Source organism: Schistocerca serialis, chromosome 7, assembly GCF_023864345.2.
Source record: "Schistocerca serialis cubense isolate TAMUIC-IGC-003099 chromosome 7, iqSchSeri2.2, whole genome shotgun sequence".
NCBI classification, from domain to species: Eukaryota; Metazoa; Arthropoda; class Insecta; order Orthoptera; family Acrididae; genus Schistocerca; species Schistocerca serialis.
The window spans coordinates 60,074,853-60,100,808 of NC_064644.1; the positions used below are offsets into that span (position 1 = coordinate 60,074,853).

The 25,956-nt window shown below is 44.9% G+C and overlaps 1 long non-coding RNA gene across 1 annotated transcript in view; it reads right to left on the minus strand.

Annotated features, from left to right (window-relative positions):
- LOC126412815 (uncharacterized) overlaps positions 1–25,956 on the minus strand; it is a 144,926-nt gene that overhangs the window by 66,409 nt on the left and 52,561 nt on the right. The window lies entirely within an intron of this gene.

Here is a 25,956-nt window from a genome sequence, read left to right on the forward strand (position 1 = left end):
GTCAAGTTGTGCCACAAGCTCCTCTTCTCCCAAATTCTGTTCAATACTTCCTCATTAGTTATGTGATCTACCCATCTAATCTTCAGCATTCTTCTGTAGCAACACATTTCGAAAGCTTCTATTCTCTTCTTGTCTAAACTATTTATCGTCCACGTTTCACTTCCATACATGGCTACACTCCATACAAATACTTTCAGAAACGACTTCCAGACATTTAAATCTATACTCGATGTTAACAAATTTTTCTTCTTCAGAAACGCTTTCCTTGCCATTGCCAGTCTACATTTTATATCCTCTCTACTTCGACCATCATCAGTTATTTTGCTCCCCAAATAGCAAAACTCCTTTACTACTTTAAGTGTTTCATTTCCTAATCTAATTCCCTCAGCATCTCCAGACTTAATTCGACTACATTCCATTACCCTCGTTTTGCTTTTGTTGATGTTCATCTTATACCCCCCTTTCAAGACACTGTCCATTCCGTTCAGCTGCTCTTCCAGGTCCTTTTCTGTGTCTGACAGAATTACAATGTCATCAGCGAACCTCAGAGTTTTTATTTCCTCTCCATGGATTTTAATACCTACTCCGAACTTTTCTTTTGTTTCCTTTACTGCTTGCTCAATATACAGATTGAATAACATCGGGGATGAGCTACAACCCTGTCTCACTCCCCTCCCAACCACTGCTTCCCTTTCATAGTGGTATAGGCATGCGTATTCAAATACAGAGATATGTAAACAGGCGGAATACGGCGCTGCGGTCGGCACCGCCTAAAGACAAGTGTCTGGCGCAGTTGTTAGATCGGTTTCTGCTGCTACAATCGTAGGTTATTAAGATTGAAGTGAGTTTGAACGAGGTGTTATAGTCGGCGCACGAGCGATGGGACACAGCATCTCCGAGGTAGCCATGAAGTGGGGATTTTCCCATACCACCATTTCACAAGTGTATTGTGAATATCAGCAGTCTAGTAAGACATCAAATCTCTCACGTCACTGCGGCCGGAAAAAGATCCTGCAAGAACGGGCGGGACCAGCGACGACTGAAGAGGATCGTTTAACGTGACAGAAGAGCAACCCTTGTAAGTAGCCTGTTTGTATGTTGACAGCGCTACAGACTGTGTTAATATTGTTGACAGCGCTCTGCGCCCTCGGCAAGGGATTCTGTGGTTGGACGGACTAGCAGTCAGCAAGTGGATAGAGAAGTGTATGGACATGGTTTTCATAGTGGAGACTCTGTGTTGGTAGGACATGCATTGTAAAGTGAGATGCAAGGAAATGGAGGATGATGGATGTTATTGATAGTATTTGAACAGTGGAATTATTGACAAGTATATAATGTTTAGAACTGGATGTCACACGAATAAGGTAAGATTTTATTACATTGTTTGCTCTTCAACCTAGTAGTTAGTTAGAGTCTATAGTAGTTAGAATCTTTTTAATTAGATGGCTGTAGTTGCTGCTTGCAGTAATTGCTGTAGTTCTTGTTATGAAGAGTTTCTGTGAGGTAAGTGCCTTTTAAGAAAAATGGGGTTCGTGTTTTAAATGAGTTTAGGCAATTAACAGAGCTGGAGGTAAATGCATATTTCTCTAATTTCATACTTTTTGGACTTTTATTATTGTTAAGATTTCTTACAATTCAGGCCCACTCTTTTGTGTGAATTATTGGAAGTCATGTTGTCACTGTTTAGCAGTCAGATTACGTTGGGCTTGTGTATTGTGGGTAATAAATGAATAAGTTAAGCTTGAGTTGTCTATGTCATGTAAAATTCTGTAGGTCAGTGTTTAAATGATAAAGTAAGTAAAGACATAGTTCCACCCCTCCGCAGCGTTCTGCATATTTCAATGCTGGACCGTCAACAAGTGTTAGCGTGCGAACTATTGGTTCAAAATAGGTTCAAATCGCTCTGAGCGCTATGGGACTTAACATCTTAGGTCATCTGTCCCCTAGAACTTAGAACTACTTAAACCTAACTAACCTAAGGACATGACACACATCCATGCCCGAGGCAGGATTCGAACCTGCGACCATAGCAGTCCCGCGGTTCCGGACTGAAGCGCCTAGAACCGCACGGCCACAGCGGCCGGCGTGCGAACTATTCAACAAAGCATCATCGTTATAGGGTTTCGGAGCTGAAAGCCCACACATGTACCGTTGATGATTTCACGACACAAATCTTTACGCCTCACCTGGGCCCGTCAACACCGACATTGGACTCATGATGACTGGAAACATTCTGCCTGGTCGGACGAGTCTCGTTTCAGATTGTATCGAGCAGATGGACGTGTGCGGTTATGGAGACAACCTCATGAATCCATGGACCCTGCATGTCAGCAGGGGACTGTTCAAGCTGGTGGAGACTTTGTAATGGAGTGGGGTGTGTGAGGTTGGAGTGATGTGGGACCCCTGATACGTGAAGATACGACTCTGACAGGTGGCACGTACATAAGCGCCCTGTCTGATCACCTGCATCCATTCGCGTCCATTGTGCATTCTGGTGGGCTTGGGCAGTTCCAGCAGGACAATGCAACACCCCACACGTCCAGAATTGGTACAGAGTTGTCCAGGAACACTCTTCCGAGCTTAAACACTTCCACTGGCCTCTAAGCTCCTCAACATGAACATTATTGAGAACATCTGGGATGCCTTGCAACGTGCCGTTCAGAAGACGTCTCCACTTCCTCGTACTCTTACGGTTTTGTGGACAGCCCTGCAGGATTCATGGTGTCATTTCCCTCCAGCCCTACTTTAGGCATAGTCGAGTCCATGCCACGTCGTGTTGCGGCACTTCTGCGCGCTCGCGGGGGCCCTACACTATATTAGGCTGGTGTACCAGTTTCTTTTACTTTTCAGTGTATATCATCTATATGTATGGGACAGTCAACTGGGAAAAAAGTGAGTAAACTGTTCTTTATTTCAAAAGTTATTGCCATAATTGTTGATACCTTTGTCTCACTGTTAGAGAAGACGGTCAGTGCTGTCATGGAGAAATGCTTGCGGTTGCCTACTGAACTATGATTGTGCCAAAGCGTGGACCTCTTCGTCTGAAGCAAATAGACGGCCGCGAAAGTGTTTCTTAACGGGTCCAAAAATATGGAGATCGCTTGGGGAGAGATCGGTTCTGTGCAGCTGGTCCCGGCGGAAGTTCGAGTCCTCCCTCGGGCATGGGTGAGTGTGTGTTTGTCCTCAGGATAATTTAGGTTAAGTAATGTGTAAGCTTAGGGACTAATGACCTTAGCAGTGAAGTCACATAAGATTTCACACACATTTGAACATTTTTTAGATCGGCTCTGTTTGGAGGAAGTGTAAAGGTTTCAGAGCCAAGCATCTGCAGCGCAGTCGAAACAACCTTGACAACATGCGGGCGGGCTTTATCCTGTAACAGAATGAAGTCGTCCGTCAACATTCCTGGGCCTCAGGAATGGATAGCACGCTTCAGTTTGTGTAAAGTGTCCACGTACCGCTGTGTGTTAATCGTGGCGACGTGTTCCAGAAAGTCAACTATTTAGCAGCGGGTTTGCGGACGGCATCATTCTGTTGCAGGATAATGCCCGCCCCCATTATGCTGTTGCCATTACGCTGCAGGCGTTTCGCTGGGGCAGCGTTTCGCTGGGAAGCCCTTGCAAATTCTCAGTGCAGTCTAGCTTCCTCAGTATGCGATGTCCGTATTTTTGGAGCCCTGAAGAAAGACATTCGCGGCCGTCGCTTTGCTTCAGGCAAAGAGGTGCACGCCTGTGTACAATCATGTTTCCGTAGGCAACCGAAAATACACTCCTGGAAATGGAAAAAAGAACTCATTGACACCGGTGTGTCAGACCCACCATACTTGCTCCGGACACTGCGAGAGGGCTGTACAAGCAATGATCACACGCACGGCACAGCGGACACACCAGGAACCGCGGTGTTGGCCTTCGAATGGCGCTAGCTGCGCAGCATTTGTGCACCGCCGCCGTCAGTGTCAGCCAGTTTGCCGTGGCATACGGAGCTCCATCGCAGTCTTTAACACTGGTAGCATGCCGCGACAGGGTGGACGTGAACCGTATGTGCAGTTGACGGACTTTGAGCGACGGCAAATAGTGGGCATGCGGGAGGCCGGTTGGACGTACCGCCGAATTGCTCAACACGTGGGGCGTGAGGTCTCCACAGTACATCGATGTTGTCGCCAGTGGTCGGCGGAAGGTGCACGTGCCCGTCGACCTGGGACCGGACCGCAACGACGCACGGATGCACGCCAAGACCGTAGGATCCTACGCAGTGCTGTAGGGGACCGCACCGCCACTTCCCAGCAAATTAGGGACACTGTTGCTCCTGGGGTATCGGCGAGGACCATTCGCAACCGTCTCCATGAAGCTGGGCTACGGTCCCGCACACCGTTAGGCCGTCTTCCGCTCACGCCCCAACATCGTGCAGCCCGCCTCCAGTGGTGTCGCGACAGGCGTGAATGGAGGGACGAATGGAGACGTGTCGTCTTCAGCGATGAGTGTAGCTTCTGCCTTGATGCCAATGATGGTCGTATGCGTGTTTGGCGCCGTGCAGGTGAGCGCCACAATCAGGACTGCATACGACCGAGGCACACAGGGCCAACACCCGGCATCATGGTGTGGGGAGCGATCTCCTACACTGGCCGTACACCACTGGTGATCGTCGAGGGGACACTGAATAGTGTACGGTACATCCAAACCGTCATCGAACCCATCGTTCTACCATTCCTAGACCGGCAAGGGAACTTGCTGTTCCAACAGGACAATGCACGTCCGCATGTATCCCGTGCCACCCAACGTGCTCTAGAAGGTGTAAGTCAACTACCCTGGCCAGCAAGATCTCCGGATCTGTCCCCCATTGAGCATGTTTGGGACTGGATGAAGCGTCGTCTCACGCGGTCTGCACGTCCAGCACGAACGCTGGTCCAACTGAGGCGCCAGGTGGAAATGGCATGGCAAGCCGTTCCACAGGATTGCATCCAGTATCTCTACGATCGTCTCCATGGGAGAATAGCAGCCTGCATTGCTGCGAAAGGTGGATATACACTGTACTAGTGCCGACATTGTGCATGCTCTGTTGCCTGTGTCTATGTGCCTGTGGTTCTGTCAGTGTGATCATGTGATGTATCTGACCCCAGGAATGTGTCAATAAAGTTTCCCCTTCCTGGGACAATGAATTCACGGTGTTCTTATTTCAATTTCCAGGAGTGTATTTTTCCATCAACGCCGTGACCGTCTTGTCTAACAGTGGGATAAATGTATTAATAGTTATGGTTATTACTTTTGAAATAATATGAGCAGTTTGCTGACTTTTTTCCATCTGTCTCGTTTGCATTTGACTGCTCCTTATAAAACCTTGAAATTCACTATCGTCAAATTAAAAATAATCACACGTTTCAGTTTGGATGGATATTCTAAGAACCTTTGACATTGTTTCGGCAGAAAGAAAACTTGTGAATGAGATGGTTCTTCTAACGATACCAGACAGAAAGTGGCCAACCGGCTGATTGGTGACTAGGCCTACTGTACTTAGATTGTAAAGTAGAGGTGCTCCACTGCAAAATGGAAACGATCTATAGTGCTACGGTAACTATAGAGAACTAAACACATATTTAACATATTTCTGCGCACGATAGCACTATGAGGGACATAGGAAACATGTTTTAAAAACAATACGGACAAGTGGCGGAAATTTGTCCTACCAACAGACCACGTGGATGTAAACAGGCAGCAGACTGCAACCAAACTTTGGACAATTGTGCCATATTGACTATTTAGAGTGTGAAATGTTCTTTTGCAGGAAAAATGGTGCAAAAAGCACCAGAATGTCTCTGGGAATATAATAATCTCCTGAATCATATAACAAAAATATTAGTGCTCCATTAAAGAACACATTTGGAGCGAAGTAAAAATATTTAAAAATATAATACAGAAAAAAGAGGTGCTACACGTAGTTACTTCTGTTAGTTCTGCTTTCATACCGACACAGAAATAAAGATTCAGGTTATCCGTCGATCTCCTAAATCACATGAGGTACAAATTTATGGTTTCTGGAACAAGAGCTCGAGCAACTTCCTTGCCCTCTCTAGTAAAAGTGTGTGTTCAGTTTCTGTCGATTTCGACGTTAACAGGTAGTTGGATATTAATTTTTACTGTTATGCTATAATCTGAATGGACAACGTGAGGCTTTATCACAATAATGGATAATTGTGATATCAAAAAGTGACACGGAATAAAAAGAAAAAGAAAAACGTGATGCCACGAAATGTCCACTATGCATATTACATCAGTAAACGAGCCCACAAAATGTAAAAAATAATAAAAAAAATCAAGAATACCTGATTATCTATCATGGAAATAACTGAAAAAGGCACGAGAAATGTATGTTTTAATGAAAGAAACTGAAAAAAGAAACACAATAAGAAGATGAGTAATGAAAGGGAAAGACGTATACTTTATGCAAATCAAAATATCCTTCCACAATGCCAGACAAAAGTTTATCTAATAATGACAGGAAAGTGCCGCTTCAGGGAGCATACTTGAAAAGATAAATGGAAGTGTCGATAACGCAGCGCTTCTGACCAAAAATAAGACAGTGGGACGGACAGTATTACTAGAGAACAACACTGGTTATAAACTAAGCTAAGACGACGGCTCTGTCGACTTGTTGAATATCGAAATGGAGAACGACCATGTAACAACAATAGTTGGAAAATTCTCTTATCGAGCAAGAAGATTACAAATGATGACTAAAGAGTGGGACGATCTAGTCGAACAATGGTTTCCCTACATAATGAAGGCTACTAGTATTAAAGACGTCTGAGAGTTAAATATGGTATCAGATATGGTATGAAATGTAGACAGAAAATCCTTAAAGAATGATCTAGACCTACCATTACACAAGTGGAGTGTGAAACATGAAATCTGGAGACGAAGACATCAGAACAACTGGAGTGTGATGTTGACGTAGAATGTTGCGAAGTATGGTATCAGGTGTCAGAACTCGAGAACAGACTGGTCTTGATCATAAGAAGAAACAAGTTACTGGGACGTCTGCTGAGACACACACGGATAGTTGACACTAGAGGCTCCAGTTGAAGAAAAAAAAAAAAAACTTTAAACGGACACAAATAACGGAAACTGTTTGTAGAATTTAAGAGCAGCTACTCATAGAGGTCTAGTTTGGAATGCAATTATCGTATGGCAGCAAAACTTGGTGGATATTCTTCTGTGTTAATGTGGGACAGATTTGCGCAGGAAAAAAAGAATTAGTTTCAATTTTAGTCACCAGGTGCAAGTCTGGCGCTGTACAGGATCTCGTCGACGTCTCTAGTGCTCATATTAAACAAATTGTCTAAGGGGTGGTTAATAATATCAACGCCTCAAGTGTTTGACCTCTCCTGCCCACGTCTCGTTCCGCTTCCATTACAAGTGGAGATATTCCTACACGTCTTTCCTGCATTCACAGACCAGATTTGCACCTGGCGTCCAAAAATGGAACTAAACTTTTCCCAATGTAAATCGGTTCCGCATTAATGCATTAGAATATCTACCAAGTATGGTACCATACGGTAATTACAGCCCATGTTTGACCTCTGTAAGTAGCCGAACATATCACACGATATGAGCGGAGTATAGAACGGCAGTAGGAAGGGCGATCGTAATAACGGAGTGACAGACTGACAGGAAGCGATGAGGCAGAAACCAGGGATGATAGAGGTCTTTTCGAGGCCGAAATTTTTTGCCTCTCACATTAACCACAGGGAGTTGTAAAAACACCTCGGCGAGTTCGCTTCTTAGCGGTCGCATTCCTCGACGTCTCGGGACGTCTGTCCGGATGTGAGGAACTGATCGTTATTCGCCGTTGCAACGAGGAGGCTGCCATTTGAACCTAGACATATCTCTGCAACTGGATCTCCTTGGGACGGCGAGGTGCAAGAGCGACACAGTCCCAGCACCAGACGCGCAGCGAGAGCAAAAGGAAGCGGCGGGCGCGGCCCGCTGTCGCGCGGTTTCACGGGCAGGACTGCTCTTGCGGTGGCGGCCGACTGTAAAGTACCCGCCGTCACCGAACACCGAACCGCAGCACTCATACCGTAACACCTGGACTGCACCACGCGTTGCTGCAAAGCATTAGCCGGTGCAGCCCCGACGTTTTGCTATTAATCTCCACGTAAACTAAAATGCAGTGCTCTGGGATGGCGCTCGACTTTGAGGTGGCCGTAAGTAGAGCAAAAACTACACAACAGCCGTATCTCAACCAGTTCTGATTTTTTTTTAATAAGCTATCAGTTTCAGCACTTCATTGCTGCCATCCACAGGCCCCTGAACGTTAGAATATCAGCAAGTTTACAATGTAGTGTATGTCTGGCGTATACACTACTGGCCATTAAAATTGCTACACCACGAAGATGACGTGCTACAGACGCGAAATTTAACAGACAGGAAGAAGATGCTATGATATGCAAATCATTAGCTTTTCAGAGCATTCACACAAGGTTGGCGCCGCTGGCGACACCTACAACGTGCTGAAATGAGGGAAGTTCCCAAGCGATTTCTCATACACAAACAGCAGTTGATCGGCCTTGCCTGGTGAAACGTTGTTGTGATGCCTCGTGTAAGAAGGAGCAATACGTACCATCACGTTTCCGACTTTTATAAAGGTCGGATTGTAGCCGTATTGCGCTTTTATCGTATCGCGACATTGCCGCTCACGTTGGTCGAGATTCATGACAGTTAGCAGAATATCGAATCGATGGGTTCAGGAGGGTAATAAGGAACGCCGTGCTGGATCACAACGGCCTCGTATCATTAGGAGTCGTCGGCCAGAGTGGCCGCGCGGTTCTAGGCGCTACAGTTTGGAACCGCGCGACCGCTACGGTCGCAGGTTCGAATCCTGCCTCGGGCATGGATGTGTGTGATGTCCTTAGGTTAGTTAGGTTTAAGTAGTTCTAAGTTGTAGGGGACTGATGACCTCAGAAGTTAAGTCCCATAGTGCTCAGAGCCATTTGAACCATTTGTATCACTAGCAGTCGAGATGACAGGCATTTTATCCGCATGGCTGTAACGGATCGTGCAGCCACGTCCTGATCCCTGAGTCAAGAGACGGGGACGTTTGCAAGACAACAACCATCTGCACGAACAGTTCGATGACGTTAGCAGCAGCATGGACTATCATCTCGGTGACCATGGCTGCGGTTACCCTTGACGCTGCATCACAGACAGGAGCGCCTGCGATGGTGTACTCAACGACGAACCTGTGTGCACGAATGACAAAACGTAATTTTTTCGGATGAATTCAGGTTCTGTTTACAGCATCATGGTGTTCCCATCCGTATTTGGCGACATTGCGGTGACCGCACATTGGAAGCGAGTATTCGTCATCGCCATACTGGCGTATCACCCGGCGTGATGGTATGGGGTGCCATTGGTTACACGTCTCGGTCACCTCTTGTTGGCATTGACGGCACTTTGAACAGTGGACGTTACATTTCGGATGTGTTACGACCCGTGGCTCTACCCTTCATTCGAACCTTGCGAAGCCGTACATTTCAGCAGGATAATGCACGACCGCATGTTGCAGGTCCTGTACGGACCTATCTGGATACAGAAAATGTTCGACTGCTGCCCTGGCCAGCACATTCTCCAGATCTCTCACCAATTGAAAACGTCTTGTCAATGGTGGCTGAGCAACTGGCTCGTCACAATACGCCAGTCACTACTCTTGATGAACTGTGGTATCGTGTAGAAGCTGCATGGGCAGCTGCACCTGTACACGCCATCCAAGCTCTGTTTGACTCAGTGCCCAAGCGTATCAAGGTCGTTATTACTGCCAGAGGTGGTTGTTCTGGGTACTGATTTCTCAGGATCTATGCACCCAAATTGCGTGAAAATATAATCACACGTCAGCTCTAGTATAATATATTTGTCCACTGAATACCAGTTTATCATCTCGATTTCTTCTTGGTGTGGCAATTGTAATGGCCAGTAGTGTAACACAATATAATACATAAACAAAGCAAGAACGGTGAAGGTCGCTACTGTATATAAAATGAACCATAAAGTGATATGAAGAGTTAAACGTGTACACAGACCACACTGTAGCAGAACATTTTCACATACTGGTTGGCGTCAATAAACTAACATATTACGATTAGATGACATGTAATAGAAAGTACAAACACATATGAGATGTGAGACAACCAATGAAACGCATTCAATGATCTAAATCAGAATATATGCTAGCAGATGTGTGCATTTTACGCACACACACACACACACACACACACACACACACACACACACACACACACGTAACCACCTTTCTTCATACAAAACGTTAAGTTACAACTTAAGAAGTACATCATGATGCTCAAAATACTAATAGTGGAATATTTTTTTGATCATTTATCAAATTTTGACTCTAAAGGTTTGAGACGTCCTTAATCATGAGCAAAATTTTACAGTAGTGTGAACAAACTCCTTGTATGTAGCATAAAGTTGTAGCATCCAAGGCGAGTGTATCAACGTGATGCCTGCTGTACCAACTGTTGCGGAAAAAAACTCGACGTCGTTACACAAAGTTTGTTTAAATGGATTATGTGCGTGATGCCAGCTTTCTAAATTCTCTCTCTCTCTCACTCATTCTTTATCTCTCTCTCTCTCTCTCTGTCGTAGACCAATTATTATTTGAAAGAACTGAGCATGTCACACTCCACATTAAAAATCCTGCATCTCATACGTTCATCATACGCGTTACCTGAGTGGTGTAAAGCTCACACGTCTTTTTTGATTCGATTGTTGAGCCGATAACTTTTGATGATACCAGTTTGTGTGCTTTCATTTTATTACTTACAGGTTCACAAAGAAATGCCCCGTTGTTCACGACTGCAGCTTGCATAAAACTTGACGGTTTATTTGGTTTACATGAAATGTAACTGCTGTTCCTGTATAATTCATAACGAAAATGAAATGTATGCCTCACCGGTATTCGAACCCAGATTTATCAACAATCACGAGCGGTCGTCTTCCCATTAGACCATCCGAGCACGTTCCACGGCCGGACCAGACCTTCCATATGTGGTCAGCAAATTGGGTCTGGTCGTGAAATGTGCTCGGATAGCCTAATGGTAAGGCGACCGCACGCGGTTAACGGAAATCCGGGTTCGAGTCGCGGTTCGGCACAAATTTCCACTGTCATCATTCCACTACATAGCTGATCGTCCATATTCGCAACTGCGAATTCATTTCATATATTTAACAACAGCTGTAGTCGCCGCAATGCATGTCTGAAGGAACATTGCATCGCACTCCTCAACAACACAGGCAGCGCAAATCGTGTTTATTTGGATCTCCATCCTCCAGGAAGACCTTTATCGAAGTTTTGCTACTAGTCCAAATTCTATACGAGCCCGAAACAAGATCGCTCTCACACTCGGACGTGCGAAACATCGTGGCATGACGGTGTGGGGTCACACAAGTACAGGGCTATTACAAATGATTGAAGCGATTTCATAAATTCACTGTAGCTCCATTCATTGATATATGGTCACGACACACTACAGACACTTAGAAAAACTCAAAATTTTGTTCGGCTGAAGCTGCACTTCAGGTTTCTGCCGCCAGAGCGCCCGAGAGCGCAGTGAGGCAAAATGGCGACAGGACCCGAAAAAGCGTATGTCGTGCTTGAAATGCACTCACATCAGTCAGTCATAACAGTGCAACGATACTTCAGGACGAAGTTCAACAAAGATCCACCAACTGCTAACTCCATTTGGCAATGGTATGCGCAGTTTAAAGCTCCTGGATGCCTCTGTAAGGGGAAATCAACGGGTCGGCCTGCAGTGAGCGAAGAAACGGTTGAACGCGTGCAGGCAAGTTTCACGTGTAGCCCGCGGAAGTCGACGAATAAAGCAAGCAGGGAGCTAAACGTACCACAGCCGAAGGTTTGGAAAATCTTACGGAAAAGGCTAAAGCAGAAGCCTTACCGTTTACAATTGCTACAAGCCCTGACACCCGATGACAAAGTCAAACGCTTTGAATTTTCGGCGCGGTTGCAACAGCTCATGGAAGAGGATGCGTTCAGTGCGAAACTTGTTTTCAGTGATGAAGCAACACTTTTTCTTAATGGTGAAGTGAACAGACACAATGTACGAATCTGGGCGGTAGAGAATCCTCACGCATTCGTGCAGCAAATTCGCAATTCACCAAAAGTTAACGTGTTTTGTGCAATCTCACGGTTTAAAGTTTACGCCCCTTTTTCTTCTGCGAGAAAAACGTTACAGGACACGTGTATCTGGACATGCTGAAAAATTGGCTCATGTCACAACTGGAGACCGACAGCGCCGACTTCATCTTTCAACAGGATGGTGCTCCACCGCACTTCCATCGTGATGTTCGGCATTTCTTAAACAGGAGATTGGAAAACCGATGGATCGGTCGTGGTGGAGATCATGATCAGCAATTCATGTCATGGCCTCCAGCTCTCCCGACTTAACCCAATGCGATTTCTTTCTGTGGGGTTATGTGAAAGATTCAGAGTTTACACCTCCTCTACCAAGAAACTTGCCAGAACTGCGAGCTCGCATCAACGATGCTTTCAAACTCATTGATGGGGACATGCTGCGCCGACTGTGGAAGGAACCTGATTATCGGCTTGATGTCTGCCGAATCACTAAAGAGGCACATATCGAACATTTGTGAATGCCTGAAAAACTTTTTGAGTTTTTGTATGTGTGTGCAACGCATTGTGAAAATATCTCAATAAAGTTATTGTAGAGCTGTGAAATCGCTTCAATCATTTGTAATAACCCTGTACCACTATCGGCATGAAAAGTACGCCACGTCGTCAGTTCTCTGAGATAACGCAGGACAGCGAGTTTGATACAAATGTAGATGCGATTCTTCGAAGGGTTTCATGTGTTCTTTTTCTGGTTTGAGGAACATTTATTTTGACAGAGGAGCGGCATCCCATTCAATAACCTTTGCAATACAAAGGACCCCACTGCTAATAGTGTGCCATCAGCACTGGCTCCTATCTTCATCGCTTTATTAGGCACAGGGTAATTGTAAAAAACTATGTGCCTCTGAGCGTGTCGAACAGTCATTAGACGCGCCATCTTTGGAGCAACCATTACAAGGTATCCGCTAGTGAACGTGCAAGACCACGCCTCTCGGTGTAGAGGCAAACGCTAGACTGGACGTGCGGATTTAAATGAGCCAATCACGGCGAGTGTTCCCTCGCGTGACTGCTATCGTTTTACGTAAGAGTCCCGCAGTAACTCCTGACAGCGCTCCTCTTTTATGGTTAGTCAAAGTCCAGCCGTCCAGTCGTGCTGAACTGGCTACCCCCAAAGCCCGTACTCACCTGCGAGGAAAGGCGCCCGTTTTAACAGCTTACAAGGAAGCTGAATCTGCAGATCTAATAAACGCTGCAGTCATGGAACATTGTTTGAATCTCTCGTGATACATTCTTTGACAATGCGATGGCCATTCACGGATTCCGTTCACAAATATACCAGGTGATCAAAAAGTCGGTATAAATTTGGAAACTTAAGAAACCACGGAATAATGCAGATACAGAGGTAAAAATTGACACACATGCTTGGTATGACATGGGGTTTCATTAGAACAAAAAAAAATCGCAAGGTGTCCGACAGATGGCCCTGGACAGCAAAACGTCAGTGACTGGGCATGACAATCGTGTATAAGAGGAGCTGTAATGAGAGAGAGAAACAGATGCGCCAGCAGTTGCAGTGTGTTGACGTTACCTGAAAAGGCGCTTTTAGTGAAGCTGTATTATCAGAAAGGGGAATGTGCTAGTTCAGCGTTACGCTCCTATCGCCATAGAAAGGGGATTCGGACGGGTAAAGGTCTGTTGACAAATGCAGCTGTGGCGGGTTGTTTAGACGATAGACCCCGTAGTGGCCGACCGAGCACAAGGCGTAATGCTGCTGAGACCGTTCAGGAAGAAATGGAGACTGTAGCGGGTTCGTCTATGCACGGGGAAGTCAGCGCACGAGCAGTAGCACGTCGCACCGGCATTCCATACACTACTGTTTGGTTGGCACTTAGGCGTACAAAATCCATCTGTATCATGAACTGTTTCCTGGCGATTTAGTGAAGCGGAGGGCATTTGCGGTGTGGGCGTTTCAAAAGATGGCGGAAGATGACGATTGGTTGAGTAACGTGTTGTGGACCGACGAAGCTCATTTCACGCTCCGAGGGTCTATCAACGCCCACAACTGCAGAATTTGGGCTACCGAAAATCCCAGAACTGTCGTGGAAACTCCATTGCACCACGAGAAAGTCACGGTATGGGTTGAATTTACCACATTTACCGTTATCGAGCCTTTTTTCTTCGAGGAAATGCGTGATTCTGGTTTTGTAACTGCTACCGTGACGGGTGAGAGGTATGCCGATATGTTACAGAATCGCATCATCCCCAGCCTGGCTGATAAACACCTGCTGGAACGTACGATGTTTATGCAGGATGGCGCTCCGCTAGACGTGTGAAAGATCTCTTGCGCGTGTCGTTTGGTGATGATAGTGTGCTCAGCCGCCACTTTCGTCATGCTTGGCCTCCCAGGTCCCCAGATCTTAGTCCGTGCGATTATTGGCTTTGGGGTTACCTGAAGTCGCAAGTGTATCGTGATCGATCGAAATTTCTAGTGATGCTGAAGGACAACATCCGACGCTAATGCCTCACCATAACTCCGGACATGCTTTACAGTCCTGTTCACAACATTATTCCTCGACTACAGCTATTGTTGAGGAATGATGGTGGACATATTGAGCATTTCTTGTAAAGAACATCATCTTTGCTTTGTCTTACTTTGTTATGCTAATTATTGCTATTCTGATCAGATGAAGCGCCATATGTCGGACATTTTTTGAACTTTTGTATTTTTTTGTTTCTAATAAAACCCCACGTCATTCCAAGCATGTTTGTCAATTTGTACCTCTCTGTCTACATTATTCCGTGATTTATTCAGTTTTCAAATTTATACTGACTTTTTGATTATCCAGTGTATTCATCAAAGAATGTTCTTATAGAAGACGTGTGAGCGTAACCTAGCTAACACCGTCGTAGAACATCGAAAAGCGTACATTGCTGATTTACGCTGCAAAATTTTTCTGTCTCTATCCCAGCAGTACCTCCGGCAGATTACCGGTTTTGGCCGTTAGACAGCTTCCGGGGCTTAGCCAGCCACAGTTTCGCAACCTTCGGGAGCTCCTGATCACCTGCAGCAGCCGACAGAGCGCCCAGTGAACACACTTGGAAGCCAGAATCTCACCGGATTAGAGCTGTCTTCAGCGACGAGTCCCTCTTCGAAGTGATCCCCGATGACCAGTGAAGACGTGTATGGAGACGCCTCTAGTAGTGGTGCGATACCAACCTAACTGTCGCCGTCCATGCAGCCCTTGACCCAGGAGCGACCGCCTGGGCTGCCGCCTCATTTCGCAACAGCATCCTCTGGTTGTCATCCGCGGCACCATTAAAGCTCAGCGATACATCGACGATTTTCTACGCCCCGTTTCGTTGACCTTCATGGCAAGCCATTCCGGGCTTACATTTCAGCAAGATAATGCCCACCTGCCTACTGCTTGTGTTCGCGCTTGCGAAACTTCATCTCGATGAGCAAGGTCGCCGAATTTCTCCCCAATTCAGAACGATTGAAACATTGTGGGCAGGGTCCTCAAACCAGCTTGGGATTTTGACCACCTAACACGCCAACCGGACAGAATGTGGCCCAATATCCCTCGGGAGATACATCCAGAAACTCGATCAGTTGAAAATGGTTCAAATGGCTCTGAGCACTATGGGACTTAACTGCTGAAGTCATCAGTCCCCTAACTAACCTAAGGACATCACACACATCCATGCCCGAGGCAAGATTCGAACCTGCGACTGTAGCGGTCGCGCGGTTCCAAACTGAAGCGCTTAGAACCGCTCGGCCACTCTCGCGGCAAACTCGATCAGTGCCAAGGCAAATTACTGCTTGGATAAGGGGCAGATGTGGACCAACACGTTATTGACTTGATCTTGAATAAACCATCCGATTTTTCCGAAACTGTAATCATTTGTCCGTCTGCACATGTACAGTGCATCTACAGATTTCCGTACCATTCGGATAATTCCTACTTGCTGCGTCGTTTTTTTTTTTTTTTGTTTTTGTCTTATTGAATGTATACTCGTATATGTCCCTCCGAACATTTATTAGAGTATCATTTAGAAATCTGAAGTAAAATAGAGCTTTTCAAGGACTTTTCTAGTAATGTTTCCTCTTTCTATATACACAAGGTGCGTTCCATAAGTAATGCGACCAAATTCATAAAAAAATCATTTATTGAATATATTCGTACAAATAATCAAAAATTTTCAAAATAGCACCCTCTTGCGTCGATACACTTCTGGAGGCGGTGTTTCCATGCCTTGAAGGCATCCTGGAATGCCTTTTCCGGAATGTCCTTTAGAGCTGATGTAACATACGCCTGGATGCTTTCAATCGTGTCCCAATGTTTTCCTTTCATGACTCCCTTTAACCGAGGAAACAAATAAAAAGTCAGCGGGAGCCAGGTCAGGACTGTAGGGAGGCTGGGGAACCAATGGGATCTTGGTCTTGGGCAGGAAGTCGTTGACAATGAAGGCGCTGTGACTCGGCGCGTTGTCGTGGTGAACTTTCCGCATGTCCTTGATGTCGCTTCGGCAGGGCGAGGCCCTCCTTTTCAGTTTTTTGAGCACTTCCAAGTAGAAAGCTGAGTTCACTGTAGTCCCGGTAAGTACGAATTCGTGGTGGACATCAGTTAATATTCTAAGCACACAGACGAAGCTTCCACCTGACTTGAAAGAGTACAGTTTGGCAACTTCTTTTTACGACATTTTCTTTGCTTTCATACTGTCCTATAACTATCAGAATGTTATTTTAGTCGTTCAGTGGAAGAAGGAGGCACTGTAACCGCCGAGCAAAAAACAGTTACATACTCAGTTTGCACCCTTGCTCCGTGTGTATTTAATTTTCATTTTATTTATGTTGCCTTCGGGCAATACCCATAATGCCAGGCACAAAATTAGAAAACAAGTGAGAATATATTTAAAATTGAAGTTACTACATGTATTTGCCTAAACATACCGAAATTTTAAAAATTAGTATCTCTTAGTTATCGTGAGTATAAAAGAATTGAAGACTGTGCCATTCAAAGTTAAGCTTCTCCATAAAATAAAGAACTAAGCAAGCATAAAGAAAAATTGAAATTATCTAAGAACATCCATTTTACCAAGTCTAACGAAATTATAAAGAGACTTGCAGATTTGATGTTTAAAGAAAGTAGAATTAATCGAAGTGAGAAATAATCGACAGTTTTTCTTATGTGTAGCAAGAAGTATCGACCACGTCCAGTCACCTCCCACAGAGACGTCTCCACTTTGAGCCAACGGCGACGAAGGAATTCCTACTCTTCGGCAAGTCTTGTGTGACATGAGTACACCATTAAGATGGCCAGCTGGTGTTATCACTAACTGAAACACACGGTTACAAGGACTATAGCGACAGATGCTCAGACTGTGACCAGAACCTAGTACAAAGGTTTTCCGCAAGGAGATCCTGTAGTAGCAGACTACTTTTCAACCTATACAGTATGGAATCTACATCTACATCTACATCTACATCGATACTCCGCAAGCCACCTGACGGTGTGTGGCGGAGGGTACCTTGAGTACCTCTATCGGTTCTCCCTTCTATTCCAGTCTCGTATTGTTCGTGGAAAGAAGGATTGTCGGTATGCCTCTGTGTGGACTCTAATCTCTCTGATTTTATCCTCATGGTCTCTTCGCGAGATATACGTAGGAGGGAGCAATATACTGCTTGACTCTTCGGTGAAGGTATGTTCTCGAAACTTTGACAAAAGCCCGTACCGAGCTACTGAGCGTCTCTCCTGCAGAGTCTTCCACTGGAGTTTATCTATCATCTCCGTAACGCTTTCGCGATTACTAAATGATCCTGTAACGAAGCGCGCTGCTCTCCGTTGGATCTTCCCTATATCTTCTATCAACCCTATCTGGTACGGATCCCACACTGCTGAGCAGTATTCAAGCAGTGGGCGAACAAGCGTACTGTAACCTACTTCCTTTGTTTTCGGATTGCATTTTCTTAGGATTCTTCCAATGAATCTCAGTCTGGCGTCTGCTTTACCGACGATCAACATTATATGATCATTCCATTTTAAATCACTCCTAATGCGTACTCCCAGATAATTTATGGTATTAACTGCTTCCAGTTGCTGACCTGCTATTTTGTAGCTAAATGATAAAGGATCTATCTCTCTGTGTATTCTCAGCACATTCTAGCAGAAGATTACAGAAACTGGTCATCTTCCTGAAGGATGCAGACGACGTGCTGTTATGCAGCAAGAGTGTACTCCGAGACTGAAAGCTGTGAGAGGTAGCATCTGGGTAGAACGTTCCAAGAACGCAGCTGAGGAATCGTCACTGTACGAGGTCGCCCTGATCGGCTTTTTGCACACCACATACCTTCCCACAAACTTCGAATTTGTCTCGTAGACGTGGGTTTGTAGCATACCCACTTCTTCACCGCCTTTGAACCGCAGCAGCATTCTCTCACATCTAGTACCACTTAATCACCTTCTTCCGCACATCATAGCTCAGACGTACGTCCGCCCTATTGCTTCCTTGCCACTAACTGGGTTGAGGAGCGAGAGCGACATTTCTGTTGCCACCTGTTGAAGAAAGATAACACTACTTCAGAAACTGAAGCTTTTAGAAGGGGAAATAAATTTTCTATTACAGTTCAAAGTGTGTTTACATTTCTTTCGACACACCCTGTATGTGGAACCAGGTGTCAAACTGACCATATGTCGGGAAATGTAGCGGTAAGGAAAACAATTCCCGTCAACAGATGACGTTAGCAACAGTTCAGACAATAGTTGTCTGTAAGAGAACGTAACCACTAGGAAAGGATACAAAGAAGATCTTTATTATCTGCACTACTATATAAAGATAAGTCGTTATTTAATGTTGTTAGCAAACATATCGAAACGTTCATGTCCAATTTACTTCTGATTTCTACCTGATTCTCTAATAAACTTTCGGAAGGAAATAGGCAACACAGATACATATATACTGTATAAAGAATGTAGTACCGGAGAATGTCAACTGACCGTTTCCACCAGGCCTGTCCTGATATATATATGTCCTGATATATATATATATATATATATATATATATATATATATATATATATATATATATATAAAGAAAAAACCAAGTGTTACTGTTGACTACATATTAGGATGTGCATCTTGACATTCGTGTTCTACGGCAGAGGCATGCTAATGAACCGAAACAAAAAGCTGCAGCACGTCCTGCGACGCTCCTGCAGCAACGCTGCAAGCCATTAAGATTCCAACGCCACGAAGGCAGCACAGCTGGCGTGAAGTGTACTGCATTCCTGGATAAGCACATGATTTGCATTCAGCGTAGGTTGTAATAACGCTATCTGCATTATGCATAGAACGAAAGTTTTCGCACAGGACATACAAACGGTAGCCGACCTCTGATAATAATCTCACCTAGAAGCAACTACGCAACTGAGATAGTCACAGTCTGACAGGAATGCGAAACATAGCTATGCATACTCGTTGAAAACTTTCACACACTTGCCATCATGTGGAAAAATCTACGATGTCTAGCAACAGGCAAACCCTAATCTGCAGATGTACCCCAATTCTGTTGAGGATCTGGATAGGTATTTTGGCACGCCGATGTGTTTATTTGGCCAACGTTCAACGGCACAAATAATCGATTCTCTTAATTTACCAGTGGGTGGTAGAAACGAAAGACTTTTTTTTTCAGCAGCCGGTAAGCCCTGTCACGGACTGGAAGTCAACTGCGCGAATTCGTTCGGCAGCTGCAAGTCACGATAATACAACAGTGCAGAAAGTCAATCTCCTCGTCGATCCTCTACTGCAGAAATAACGAAAATTTTTAGACATTCTGTGATCTCCATCATCTTTCCAACGGCCTGGAAGGGGAGACTCATAACCATTATACAAGAAGGAATCTGCTCAACAGCCTTCCGACTATAGGCCCATTAGCTTTCTGCTAGCACTATCCAAGGTTCTAGAACACATAATACAGCAAGAACTTACTCATTGTTTAACTTCGAATAAGCTGTTAGATGAATGCCAGTGTGATTTGCGGCAAGAGCGCACCACGACGACTGCTCTTACACAAGTAACTGACAAACTGTAACAAACAGTAGGTAAACAACAGGCGACTGTTATTTGCTTTTTGGATTTCAGCAAAGATTTCCACAGTGTCGACTCTGACAGCCTAGTTGCTAAATTTAAAAGTCAAAATTTTTCTTCGAGTGCTATACAGTGGTTCCGCTCATACCTTCCATCTCGCCAACTTTGTATAAAGATTGGAACTGAAGGGTCATAATGTAGGATCAGGGACCCCACAAGGATCTGTACTGCACCAAGTACTTTTCTCATTATATGATAATGATGTGTCAACCGTTCTCCACCACTGCAAATACCACCTACACGCTGACGAAATTCATTTAAACTAGAGTGAAAGCCCAACAAACATATGCACTGCCATCCAGAAAGTAAACGCCGGTTTACTTGTCCTATCTATGTGGGCCAAGAGCATAGGTTTGAAATGTAGGTCATCTAAAGCACAAGCAACCTTGATCGCTCACAAAAGATTTATTACCCCTCAGTTCAGATAACTCCTTCGCTGTTAATCATAAACGGCACAGAAATCACTTTTTTATCATCTGCAAAGAACTAGGAGATAATTTTAGATGATCATTTACACTGGACTGAACACACAGCTGCTGTCTGTAAGGTATCAGCGTCGCATCACTCACTACAGAAACAAAAAAACTATTTTCTTTCGAGCTTAAAAAGAAGCTCCTGGAGACACTAATACACTACTGGCCATTAAAATTGCTACACCACGAAGATAACGTGCTACAGACGCGAAATTTAACCGACAGGAAGAAGATGCTGTGATATGCAAATGATTAGTTTTTCAGAGCATTCACACAAGGTTGGCGCCGGTGGCGACACCTACAACGTGCTGACACGAGGAAATTTTCCAACCGATATCTCATACACAACCTGCAGTTGACCGGCGTTGCCTGGTGAAACGTTGTTGTGATGCCTCGTGTAAGGAGGAGAAACGCGTATCATCACGTTTCCTTGATAAAGGTCGGATTGTAGTCTATCGCGATTGCGGTTTATCGTATCGCGACAATGCTGCTCGCGTTGGTCGACATCCAATTCCTGTTAGCAGAATATGGAATCGATGGGCTCATGAGGGTAATATAGAACGCCATGCTGGATCCCAACGGCCTCGTATCACTAGTAGTCGAGATGACAGGCATCTTATCCGCATGGCTGTAACGCATCGCGCAGCCACGTCTCGATCCCTGAGTCAACAGATGCGGACGTTTGCAAGACAACAACCATCTGCACGAACAGTTCGACGACGTTTTCAGCAGCATGGACTATCAGCTCGGAGACCGTGGCTGCGGTTACCCTTGACGCTGCATCACAGACAGGAGCGCCTGCGATGGTGTGCTCAACGACGAACATGGGAGCGCGAATGGCAAACGTCATTTTTTTTGGATGAGTCCAGGTTCTGTTTACAGCATCATGATGGTCGCATCCGTGTTTGGCGACATAGCGGTGAACGCACATTGGAAGCGTGTATTCGTCATCGCCATACTGGCGTATCACCCGGCGTGATGGCATAGTGTGCTATTGGCTACACGTCTCGGTCACCTCTTGTTCGCATTGACGGCACTTTGAACAGTGGACGTTACATTTCGGATGTGTTACGACCCGTGGCTCTACCCTTCATTCGATCCCTGCGAAACCCAACATTTGAGCAGGATAATGCACGACCGCATGTTGCAAGTCCTGTATGGGCCTTTCTGCATACAGAAAATGTTCGACTGCTGGCCTGGCCAGCACATTCTCCAGATCTCTTAGCAACTGAAAATGTCTGGTCAATGGTGACCGAGCAACTGGCTCGTCACAATACGCCAGTCACTACTCTTGATGAACTGTGGTATCGTGTTGAAGCTGCATGGGCAGCTGTACCCGTACACGCCATCCAAGCTGTGTTTGACTCAATGCCCAGTGTGTACCATGGCCGTTATTACGGCCAGAGAAGGTTGTTCTGGGTATTGATTTCTCAGTATCTATGAACCCAAATTGCGTGAAAATGTAATCACATGTCAGTTGTAGTATATTTGTCCAATGAATACCCGTTTATCACCTGCATTTCTTCTTGCTGTAGCAATTTTAATGGCCAGTAGTGTAATACACATTCTTTACTGTGGTGATGCCGTTCTCTAAGGACTTTCGTACGAAAGCTCACATAGGCTGGAAATGTATTATTCTGTTTGAGTTCAGTAAAGGGGTGACAGCAGCGATGGCAGGCAGATACATTTTCACCGTGAGTGGGGATGATGCCATTGGTCAGAGCATGGCAAGAAAATGGTTGTTTCGTTTTACGGAACATCGTTTCGACGGTAGTGGCTCCCCACATACAAGAAGGCCGTCGGGGTTTGACAAAGGTCGTTTAAACGCGTTAAACCGCAGTAATCCACTTAACTGTACTCGAGAACTGGCAGATGTGATAAACTGTGATCATTCCATCGTCGTGGGACGTTTGCGTGCAATGGGAAAGGTTCTAAAATCGGCTGTATGGGCACAGCATGCTGTATACCGAAACCATTTCTGCTTGCTGGTCATCAAATGACACGAGAACGACACCGACCATTCCTATCTTGTATCGTTACGGATGACGAGAAATGATATCGTTATGCTAACGTATGGAAAAGAAAGGAATGGTTGAGTCCAAACAAAGCAGCAACTCCCCATAAAAAGACCTGCACGCATCCATGAAAGATAATGTTATGGATCTGGTGGGACAGCGATGGTTTGTCGTCCTGATAATTGCTTCCCTGAGGCTTAATCATCACTGTTGACTTTATTGTCAACAACTGAGATGTCTTCCAGACGCAATCCAAGATCGAGTTGGGCTGGGGGGTCATACCGCACCAACCTTTTCACCTCATCTTCTGCCCGAGCGAGGTGGCGCAGTGGTTAGCACTCTGGACTCGCATTCGGGAGGACGACGGTTCAATTCCGTCTCCAGCCATCCTGATTTTGGTTTTCCGTGATTTCCCTAAATCGTTTGAGGCAAATGCCGGGATGGTTCCTTTGAAAGGGCACGGCCGATTTCCTTCCCAATCCTTCCCTAACCCGAGCTTGCGCTCCGTCTCTAATGACCTTGTTGTCGACGGGACGTCAAACACTAACTACCACCATCACCTGATCTTGTGCTCTCACCTATTCGCCTTTGCCGCTCTCTATAGACCAGCCTTCAACTAACTTCCTTTGTCCGCAGCTCGTGGTCGCGCGGTAGCGTTCTCGCTTCCCACCCCCCGGGTTCCCGGGTTCGATTCCCGGCGGGGTCAGGGATTTTCTCTGCCTCGTGATGACTGGGTGTTGTGTGATGTCCTTATGTTAGTTAGGTTTAAGTAGTTCTAAGTTCTAGGGGACTGATGACCATAGATGTTAAGTCCCAAAGTGCTCAGAGCCATTTGAACCATTTTTTTAACTTCCTTTCGGGATTAAAGCGCATTACGAACACAGCTCGCCTCAGAACCACGAGATTTCTACAGTCACTGAATCTTAAAGTTACCCCAGCGTTTGCAGACCGTTGTAAATGGTCAATAATAATACATTGTTCATGGCTAAAACATTTTTTATGTGTATCTGTTGGGTTTATTTAAGTTATGGAAAAACGTTGCGAATTTATTTTCAGACGAGTCCCGGCTCTGTTTAACGGCATCATGATGGCTGCGCCCATATGTTACCAAACTGTTTTCGTCACCGTCAGGTGGCTGCAGCACCTGGTGTGACGGCGTGGAGGACCACTGAGTACACTCCGCATACACCACGGATTCACATAGCCGGTGATGTGGGCAACAGCGTTACATTTCTACAATAGGCCCTTGGTTGCGCCATATTTTCGAAACGTCCGTCGCGTTATCTTTCAAAAACGCGAAACAAGGGCGCTTGTTGCACGTGCTGTCCTAACCTGCCTCCATACAGGGCCGATCCGACTGTTGCCGTGGGCGGCACGTTCTCCAGACCTGCCACTCACTGAAATTATCTGGTTTTCACCATTCACCAATCGTTGCGTTTGATGAAATCTGGCACAGAGCTGAATGAATATAAAATGACGAATGTGTCATCAAAGCACAGCTCCGTTCGATGCCCAACAGCTCTGTGGAGTTTATTTTGCGCTCTGTATACCTCAAAGTCATACAATTTTTAATTTTTGAGATCATTCCTCATGAAGATTATTAACGGCTTGATAAAATATTTAAAAATTGAATTAAAATCAGTCTTGACAGCAAGAAAATATTCATAGGCAATGGTAACCGGTTTCGGTCAAACACGATGGGAGACGGTGGCTGTGAAGAGAACAGGTATCGAGGATCCACCGACGCCGACAGCTGTAGCTGACCTGAACGGTTGATATTCGTGGTTCCAAGACATCTGCTCCCTTTCACCGCCACCGTCTGGCATCATGACGTAATATGGTTTGCTGAGGGTCACATTTTGACAGAAACCGATTATCATCTCCAATAAATATTTTACTGTGGTCAAGAGTGATTTTAATTTTAACATACAATTTTAATCTAGTATTCCTCTTACTATACTATATAAACATAATATTTAAAATTTCTTTATTTGCTCTATTTTTTTTGCGTTGCAGTTTTAAAGTTCAGCATTGTACATTAGTAGCAAGATGGAATATCACTGCATGCCTACGACCCTGTCACTTCTTCTGAGCGGAACTCTCAGAAGAACGCTTCTTCAGTCCGCTGGCCTGCACATCTGTGGGGGAGATACCACCACTTGCCCGAGAAGAAAACTTCCGACGATTCTTTTGAAAGTAAGATCGTTATTCAAGCATCCATTTCAATGAAATGTGCTCAACGTGTGTTCATTTTATAGACTGTAGGATTTATCTTCCTCCAGAGCATGTTTGTATTGTTCGGGGACCAAAGGCGACAGTACGGCTGATTTTACCAGGTATTCGTATTAACATAACTGTTATCTTGTTGGTGAAAATAAACCAAAGAAGGAATGAAACACCTAGCTAAAATTCTGTGCAAAATGGAAAGAAATATATTTTCACCTTTGGTAATGTGATTCGTCCTACGAAGCTCAGTATTGCTAAACAACTTCGTAATATCAACAGGTGTTAAAAAAACGAAGAAAACTATTTTACGTGCCAAATTACATTCGCATTTGGCTTTGTTGAGAGGCAGTAATATAAAAAAGTCTACAAGGAAGACAAGGAGAAAAAACATTTTTCATTATTTCGTTAAGGATCAGGAAAGTGGGGAGCAACAAACGAGAAGTCTGAGATGAATTAAGTTCTACTTGAACTTCTGTTTTAGGATCTTCATTTATGTCACCTATCATTTCAATGAATAAATTCTCCGAAAAAATTCACTGCCTCACTGATCCGTTCCTAGACCTTTTATTGCCAATATTCCGTTTCTTCCTCTGCAAGTATGAGCTCGTTTACCAGTGATCCAAAGTCTCCCTCAGTGAAATCCGCTTCTGGTAAACCTTTCTTACTTTCTTCTAGTCAGTGTTGAGGTTTTATTTGAGGCTCTGAAACAGTCTGTTTTCATGTTGCTGTTTGTTATGTAAATATATGCACAGAATTTTTACCGGCTCTTGTACTCTGCGTAAATGAACTTCTCCACTGCTACTTTTTAAATATCTGCTACCTTCTCGTGAGATAAATTCCATGTGGAGAGGACTCCAGATATATGAGACAATTTTACATCGTAGTTGCTATAGTAGCTCTAAATGAAAGATCTTTACAGAACAGAAAAAAAACTTTTC